The following is a 9,966-nucleotide window of genomic DNA, read 5'->3' on the forward strand; positions in this document are numbered from 1 at the left end:
TGGATGGATGGATGGATGGATATATAGATGGATGGATGGATATATAGATGGATGGATGGATAGATGGATGGATGGATGGATGGATATATAGATGGATGGATGGATATATAGATGGATGGATGGATAGATGGATGGATGGATGGATGGATATATAGATGGATGGATGGATGGATGGATGGATGGATGGATGGATATATAGATGATAGATGGATGGATGGATGGATGGATATATAGATGTATGGATGGATGGGTGGATATATAGATGGATAGATGGATGGATGGATGGATGGATGGATGGATGGATGGATGGATGGATGGATAGATCGATGGATGGATGGATATATAGATGGATGGATGGATGGATGGATGGATGGATAGATGGATGGATATATAGATTGATGGATGGTGGATATATAGATGGATGGATGACGGACGGATGGATGGATGGATGGATATATAGATGGATGGATGGATGGATGTATAGATGGATGGATGGTGGATATATAGATGGATGGATGATGGATGGATGGATATATAGATGGATGGATGGATGGATGAATGATATATAGATGGATGGATGGATGGATGGATGGATGGATGGATAGATATATAGATGGATGGATGGATATACAGATGGATGGATAGATATATAGATGGATGGATGGATGGGTGGGTGGGTGGATGGATGGATGGATAGATAGATAGATAGATAGATAGATAGATAGATAGATAGATAGATAGATAGATAGATAGATAGATAGATAGATAGATAGATAGATAGATAGATAGATAGATAGATAGATAGATAGATAGATAGATAGATAGATAGATCGATCGATCGATCGATAGATAGTTAAAAAGAATAAAATAAAAATCTATTCAAATAACTTAAAAATACAATAAAAATGTACATAAACCAAAACAACAGCAATTAAACAACCATAGCAGACCCAAAGCAACTAATCAAAAGCCGGAACAAATAAAAATGTCTGTCACAAAACTGTCACTCTTGAATGCTGAAGCCTATTGTCCTGAATTATCTGACCACCTTAAACCGTGTGTGCATTCATGTCGTTCCCAGCGTTTTGTCCTCATTAATCACTACGAGTGTTGTTTGCTTTTCTGAGCTGCTGCTACAAGTTAATTAGAGCAGCAGGAGCCACCAACAGCTCCATCCTCTGTAATTACACACCATAAACCAGGCGCTAATGAGAGCCTGGAAATATATATAAATATATATATGGAGGGTAAACACTGACACACAATGTGTTGTTATTGTTCAGTAAACATATGGAGCTAATTCACACACTGGTCATCAGTTGTGAAGAATGTGTTGAAGTTGGAAACCCAGAGGGACAAACTGGATCATAAACATATCTTTTAGAAATTAAACCGCCTGGCAAAAACAACTTAACCTCCACTGTAAAAAATAAACTGTTGTTTTTACAGTAAAAAAAAACAAAAAACAACAGCTGAACTTTACCGTAATAAATACGGTGCAACTTTTTCAAACATTACAGTAAAATGATATTAGAACTGTTGATTTCACGTTTAAGATTTTAAGGTTATTCACTCATTTTAGTTACATAATTATAATATTTTTGTTTGTTCATTTTGTGTCTTTTTTTTGGTCATTTTGTGTCTTTTTTTGGTCATTTTGTGTATTTTTTAGTGCTTTAATCAAGACTGAAATCCCTGTGAAGAGGTTAGTCACTGATTTTAGTTACATAATAATAATATATTTGTTTTTGTTTGTTCATTTTGTGTCTTTTTTTTGTCATTTTGTGTCTTTTTTGGTTAATTTTGTGTCTTATTGTATCATTTTTGTGTCTTTTTTTTTCATTTTGTGTCTTTTTTTGGTCATTTTGTGTCTTTTTTTGGTCATTTTGTGTCTTTTTTTGGTCATTTTGTGTATTTTTTATTGCTTTAATCAAGACTGAAATCCCTGTGAGGAGGTTAGTCATTCATTTTAGTTACATAATAATAATATATTTGTTTTTGTTTGTTCATTTTGTGTCTTTTTTTTGTCATTTTGTGTCTTTTTTGGTTAATTTTGTGTCTTATTGTATCATTTTTGTGTCTTTTTTGTCATTTTGTGTCCCTTTTTGCCTTTTTTTGATCATTCTGTGTCTTTTTTTGTCTTTTTGTGTATTTTTTAGTCATTTTGTGAAATGATATTAGCACTGTTGATTTCACGTTTAAGATTGACATTTTATTCCATATTTTACTGTAAAAAATAAAAAGTTTTTCCATCAAAAGAAACACTGCATTTATTTTTTGTAAAAATACTTTTTCTCCCTGTTAAATGTACTATAACACCATATCTCTAACAGAAATATACTGTAATATTTAATGGTAAAATCTTTAATTCATGCAGCATTTATAAAGTATTTTCTTGTCAATTATATGGCAGAACAGAGTTTCTTTTGATGGAAAAACTTTTTATTTTTTACGGTAAAATATGAAATAAAATGGCAATCTTAAACAAGAAATGAACAGTGCTAATATCATTTTACCCTAATATTAGAAAAAGTTGCACCGTATTTATTTATTTTTATTTATCTATTTATTTTTTTTTATTTTTATTTTATTTATATATATATATATATATATATATATATATATATTTATTTATTTATTTATTTATTTATTTATTTTATTCATTTATTTTGATTTTTTATTAAAGAATAAACAAAAAAAGAACAGTGGATTACTTATTAGGAGCCACAATATGAAAACAAGGCACTAAAACACAATTCTAGACAACAAAGACTCAGAAACATATTTACAAATTAGACGTAATGTAAACACAAATAACATACATAGAAAAATATAAAGGACAACCACAACAACAACAACAACAATGAAAACAACGATACACCAGTACAAAGCAACACGGCGAAAACAGACAAACAAACAAACAAACAAACAAACAAAAAAAGAAACATGAATTTAGCCCAAACAGAAATATAGTTGCAGCGTGTTTATTACGTTTTTTTGTTTTTTTCAGTGCATTTGTTTATTTAAATATACACTCTAAATTCTCATTTTGATGTTTTTTTGTTTTTATTAACACAGTGTCCAAGTATTGTTGGATTCTGGATTATTGTTTCTTATAGCTGCTGTGGTTTTTCTCCACAGACATTTTTCTCTGGTAAATATTTGTGTGATTGAACTTTAATCAGCTGTTCTGTCACTTTTACAGATTAGCAGACTACAGCAGACTACAGCAGCAAGATGCCTCCCTTTTCCGCGGATGATTACCACAAACTGTTCCAGAAGATAGCAGTACTGGAAACAAAAATTCACCGGCTCGAAGTGAATGTGGAGGTAAATGGACAGAATGGGAATGAAACTACTCTGCCGATTTCCCTTAACAGTGAAAGGGAGCAGGCTAACGGAAAGCTAACTAGCACCACCAAGACGCAGCAGGAGCTGGGTGTAAATGGCAATAAACCAACAAGTCCTCCCTGGAACTCTCTTGGTGCAAAGCCAAAGCACTACAAATCACCTCCCTCAGTTTTGGGAAGACGGTTATCAGGCAGAACCCAGCACCTGGAGACTTACGATGACACCGAGTGGCCTGCACTACCATCATACAGGAATGTCGCTTCAACCCCAGTACCAAAGAGAAAGCAACCATGGACCAAGGTTACAACAAAAACGAAGAGCAAATTGCCCCAAGACACAGGAATTCTACGGAAGAACAGATTTGCTCCACTCTCCCAGAATCCTGACTCCCCGAAAGTGGGCTCATCTTCCAGCTCCAGAGAAAGGTATGAGGCTAATTCATATGCTAAAAGGCTACAGAAAGGGCTAACCACTGGGCCCCAAACTCTGATAGTGGGTGATGGAGCTTTGAATGAGATGAAACGCTCTTGCAGCAAGAACACCAAAGTACTCTGTTTTACCAACGACATGGTGTCTGATATCTCAAAGAAGATCCTGAACATTGCTGCTGAGCATCCAACAGCTAATGCTCTCATCATACACACAGGAGCCCTTGATGTTGTGAAGCAACAATCAGAGGTATTAAAGCAAGACTTCACTGATCTGATTAACAAAGTTCAATGTTTAAATACTGAGGTGTTTTTCAGTGGACCACTACCAGGAGTTCGGCAAGGGGATGAGAGATTCAGCAGGCTGATGATGCTAAACAGATGGCTCAAAGATATGTGTGCCGCCCAATCAATGAACTTTATTGACAATTTCAACATCTTTTGGGGACGCAGGCACCTCTTTAAGGCAGATGGATTTCGCCTTAACAAGGCAGGAGTGCAGTTGCTAAGCTCCAACATTTTTTATCATTTGCGTCACACACAAGCAGCCTGTGTCAAGGACATGCAAGACGTTCCCAAACAACGGATAAGACGTCGCTCTGGTGAGGGCGCTATGATAAGGACTGACCATGGAGGACAGCAGAGTCTGAGAGAGCCGCCAGCATCATCATCCTCTCCCCAAAAAATGGAGTCTCCACCAGCCCCAACAGCCCAACGAGGGGAGTCTCACCAAGTCACGGCAGGAGACACCCAACCCTTACCCCCCCAGATCCCACCCAGCCCCCAACCCTCACCCCCCCAGACTCCACCCAGCCCCCAACCCTCACCACCCCAGACTCCACCCAGCCCCCAACCCTCACCCTCCCAGACTCCGCCCAGCCCCCAATCCTCACCCCCCCAGACCCCACCCAGCCTCCAACTCTCTCCATGCAGCCAGGACTCCCCACTTCTGGATTTCACAGACAGGATGAAGAGCCTTGTCAAGATTGGAATCCAGCTAACACCTCGCCAAAATCCCTTATTTACCCCCCTTAACCTCCCACATCCAGCCCCTCCCACTCCACCACCTCGGAAAGAACGCTCAACCAAAAGTCACCGCCCTCCCCCACCCCCTCTGAATCACCATACCTGGGAATCCCTGAATGACCCTATCTGTCAGTCTGACTGATATGTGCCGGGTCCAGACTCTGATATCAATATCAAGATTGCTCTGTTCCAGCAGCAGTCAGGGCCCCATGGAGTTCAGTCAGCTTTCTCAATCCCTGTGATAATAGGTAACAGAAAAGGGATCAAACTGGTGAGAAATAAAAAAAGTTCAATTAACTCTGCCAATCTACTGAGTATAGCATGTCATCCTCCAAACTCACCAGCGTCTCCTGTTAAGGATTTACATTTAGCTCTTTTAAATATCAGATCTCTGCTTGGCAAATCTTTCTTAATCAATGATTTTATTCACAAGCACAACCTTGATTTTATGTTTTTAACTGAAACTTGGTTAAGTCAGGATAATAGTGCAGCAGTTCTTATTGAGTCAACCCCCCCAAATTTTAGTTTCTTCAGTGAAGCAAGAATACATAAGAGAGGAGGTGGAGTTGCCACCCTGTTCAAGGACAGCTTCCAATGCAAAAACATGTCTTATGGTCAGTTTGACTCCTTTGAATATGTTGCCATTCAGTCAAAATCACCCTATAGAGCAATCTATTTGACCATCTACAGACCCCCCAAATATGATGCAAGGTTTTTTGATGACTTTGCCAAACTACTGTCTGTTGTGTGCATAGATTTTGACTGTGTTGTTTTAGTAGGTGATTTTAACATTCATGTTGATAATCCTGAAGATGGGTGTGCTAAAGAACTTTTAAATATTCTGGATAATTTTGGGCTTTCTCAGCATGTCACAGATCCAACACATAACAGAGGACACATATTAGATCTAATTATTACCAAAGGTCTTAATATCTCTGAGGTTGTGGTCAATGATGTTGCTCTTTCTGATCACTACTGTGTTTTGTTTAAAATGACCACCCTTGCCAATCCAACAAAAGGTGAAGCAGAGGTAATCAGGAAGCGCTATATAAATGAAAACACTTGTGCATTATTCACCCAGGATTTTACACCATCACCAACCCTGCCCTCAGCTCCAGTTGATGACCTTGTTAACAGTTTTAGTTCCAATGTTTTGACTGTTATCGACTCTATCGCCCCAATTAAGACCAAAGTTCTGTCGGGGAGGAAAAAGTCACCCTGGAGAAACGCCAAACTAGTTAAAGTGCAGAAAAAAGTATGTAGACAAGCTGAACGCAGGTGGCGAAAGAACAAACTCCAAGTATATTACGATATTTATAAAGAGGGTCTTCGCAACTATAATCAAGAACTGAAGAATGCAAGGCAGTCATATTTTTCAGAGATTATCAATAGAAACAGTAATAATGCCCGCACACTTTTTTCTGTAGTAGACAGACTGACAAATCCCACAGCATCAGTCCCTCCTGAGCTGCTGTCTAACAAGTCATGCAATGACTTTGCAGCCTTCTTCACAAACAAAATATTACAGATAAGACAAGCGGTGTGCAGCTCCAGCTCAGGAATGATAACACTGGTGCCTTCCCATCCTCTAGTCAAGCTAGGACATTTTAGCCTCCTAGATTACACAACACTCACGGAAACGGTTTCAAAATTAAAGCCCACAACCTGCTGCCTTGATATTCTGCCTTCAAACTTTTTTAAAACTGTTTTCAACTGCATAGCTCCGGATGTACTGCAGATAATAAATTCTTCTCTCCAAGCAGGACAGTTTCCACAGACTTTGAAAACTGCAGTAATAAAACCTCTCCTAAAAAAATCTAATCTGGATTCCACAACAATTAGTAACTATAGGCCAATATCAAATCTGCCATTTCTGGGGAAAATCATTGAAAAGGTTGTTTTTGAGCAAATTCATGCTTTTATGATGCAAAATAATCTTTTTAACACATTTCAGTCTGGATTTCGGCGACACCACAGCACTGAGACTGTACTTATCAAAGTCTTAAATGATATAAATCTGAACACTGATGTAGGCAAATCCTCTGTCCTGGTTTTACTGGATCTCAGTGCTGCATTTGACACAGTTGATCATAACATACTAGTCAGCAGACTGGAACAGTGGGTGGGGCTCACTGGCACTGTGCTACAATGGTTCAAATCTTACTTACAAGATAGGGACTTTTTTGTGTCAATTGGAAACCATGAGTCTGAGCGAACTAAGATCACATGTGGGGTTCCTCAAGGGTCCATTCTCGGACCGCTTCTATTCAACATCTATATGCTACCACTAGCTCAGATTATGGAACATCACAACATCTCCTACCATACTTATGCCGATGACACACAACTCTACATTTCAGTGTCCTCACACGACTACAGTCCCTTACTCTCATTGAGTAACTGTATTCATCAAATCAATGAGTGGATGTGCCAGAACTTTCTCCAGCTAAATGCAGAGAAGACAGAGGTGATCATTTTCGGCCCTAAAAATGAAAGATCTAAGATCAGCGCTCACCTTGGCTCTATGTCATTGACAGCTACAAATCAAGCCAGAAACCTTGGTGTAATTATTGACTCAGACCTGAACTTCAACAGCCATCTAAAGCTTATCACTAAATCTGCCTATTACCACCTGAAAAACATAGCTAGAATTAAGGGTCTTCTGTCCAAACAAGACATGGAAAAACTTATCCATGCATTTATTTTTAGTAGGTTGGATTACTGCAATGGCATCTTCACAGGTCTTAACAAAAAATCAATCAGGCAGCTGCAGCTGATCCAGAACGCTGCCGCCAGAGTCCTCACAAACACCAGGAAACTGGACCATATTACACCGGTCCTTAAATCACTACACTGGCTTCCTGTGAGTCAGAGGATAGATTTTAAAATCTTACTGCTGGTCTACAAAGCTCTGAATGGTCTCGGACCAAATTACATGCTTGATCTGCTCCCTCTCTATGAAGCATCCAGACCCCTTAGGTCATCTGGAACTGGCTTGTTGCGTGTCCCAAAAACAAGAACTAAGCAGGGTGAGGCAGCTTTCAGTTATTATGCTCCTCACCTGTGGAACAAGCTACCTGTAGATCTGAGGTCTGCCCAAACGGTCAGCTCCTTTAAATCAGGACTAAAAACACTATTGTTTACTGAAGCGTACTCTTAACTTTAACACTTATCTGCTCTACTCTACTGCCCTTACTTTTTAACTACACAATGTTTGACTTGTGCTTTTTATTATTTTATCTCTTTTTTTTTTATCCTGCTGTATCTTCCCTGTTTTAATTGACTGTTTTTATTGTTTTCAATTGTGTCTTGCTGTTTTTAATGTGTATGTAAAGCACTTTGAATTACCTTGTGTTGAATTGTGCTATACAAATAAACTTGCCTTGCCTTGCCTTACACAAACCAGACAGACAAACAGATTCTTCACAGGGTCGATCTGCTGCACACTGTAAAAAATGGTGTCTAAAAACCAGATCAAACAGTAAATCTGAGGGAAATGATCTTGCTGCATGGACAGATAATTTACCTTGACAAGATTTATTAAATTAAGATTATTAAATCTAGAAATAAGCATGTTGAACACTTAAAAAAAGAAATTAAGTTTTTGTTTTTTTACGTCTTTTGTGTCTATTTTTGGTCTTTGGTCTTTTTTGTGTCTTTTTTTCGTCATTTTACGGCTTTCTGTGTCTTGTTTTGGTCTTTTTTGCGTCTTTTTTGTGCCTTTTTTGTTTTTTGTCTCTTCTTTTGGTCTTTTTTGTGTCTTTTTTTGTCCTTTTTTGTGTCTTTTTTGTGTCTTCTTTTGGTCTTTTTTGTGTCTTTTTTTCTTTTTTGTGTCTTACACTTAAAATAAGAAATAAGAAATTAACTCTTAAAACAAGATAAATTAAAGCTGCCAGCCTAAAAAGCCCGACTGTAGTAACATTAAAATAAGCAGAAATACTTGAAACTAGCACATTTTTTTCTCATTTCAGTATCTGTGGGTAGATACTGGTGGTAGAAAATGCTTTTGAAATATCATTTAAACTTCATGCAACTAAAACTCTCAACTGGAGCCAATATTTGAGGTAAAAACTCACCATATTCAACAGTTGAAGAGATTGAAAAGCATGAAAAAGCTCACAATGTCAATCCTAAAAACAAGTCTTTAAACAAGACTGAAATCCCTGTGAAGAGGTTATTCACTCATTTTAGTTACATAATTATAATGTTTTTGTTTTTGTTTGTTCATTTTGTGTCTTTTTTGGTCATTTTGTGTCTTTTATGGTTCATTTTGTGTCTTTTTTTGGTTATTTTGTGTCTTTTTTTGGTAATTTTGTGTATTTTTTGGGTAATTTTGTGTATTTTTTAGTGCTTTAATCAAGACTGAAATCCCTGTGAAGAGGTTATTTACTCACTCTTATGGTAAAGAACAGAAACATTACACAAATAATAACAGTCCTGGCCAGTCTTTGTGCATACTCAGCCTAAAACAAGTTTATTTTTTGCTATAATCAGATCTAACACTTCTAAATCTAAAGTTTTTTTTATCTTGGTAAGAACCAAATAATCATCAGGTCACTCTGCTCGGGCCAGTTCATCACTGCTGGCAGCTTTAATTTTGTACATTTTTTTTTGTCTTTTTTGGTCAAAAGACACATAAAAGACCAAAAAACACACACAAAGGACCAAAAAAAATACACAAAAATACACACATAAAACAAAAAAGACCAAAAAACACACAAAAAAGACCAAAAAGACACAAAAAAGACAAAAAAAAGACACACAAAAAGACACAAAAAAGACCAAAACCCACAAAAAAGACACAAAAAAGACACAAAAATACACAAAAAAACACACACAAAGACCAAAAAAAGAAAACAAAAAAACAAAAAAAGACACAAAAACCCAAAAAAGACAAAAAGACCAAAAAAGACACAAAATAGACCAAAAAAAGACACAAAAAAGACACAAAAAAGACCGAAAAACACACAAAAAAGACACAAAAATGACAAAAAGAGACACAAAAAAGACAAAAAACACACAAAAAGACACAAAAAGACACAAAAGATGTAAAGTCACCCAAAAAAAATGCATAAAAAGTTTTTTTCTATCTTGGTAAGAACCAAATAATCATCAGGTCACTCTGCTCGGGCCAGTTCATCACTGCTGGCAGCTTTACTTT

This window comes from Centropristis striata, chromosome 21, assembly GCF_030273125.1.
Source record: "Centropristis striata isolate RG_2023a ecotype Rhode Island chromosome 21, C.striata_1.0, whole genome shotgun sequence".
NCBI classification, from domain to species: domain Eukaryota; kingdom Metazoa; phylum Chordata; class Actinopteri; order Perciformes; family Serranidae; genus Centropristis; species Centropristis striata.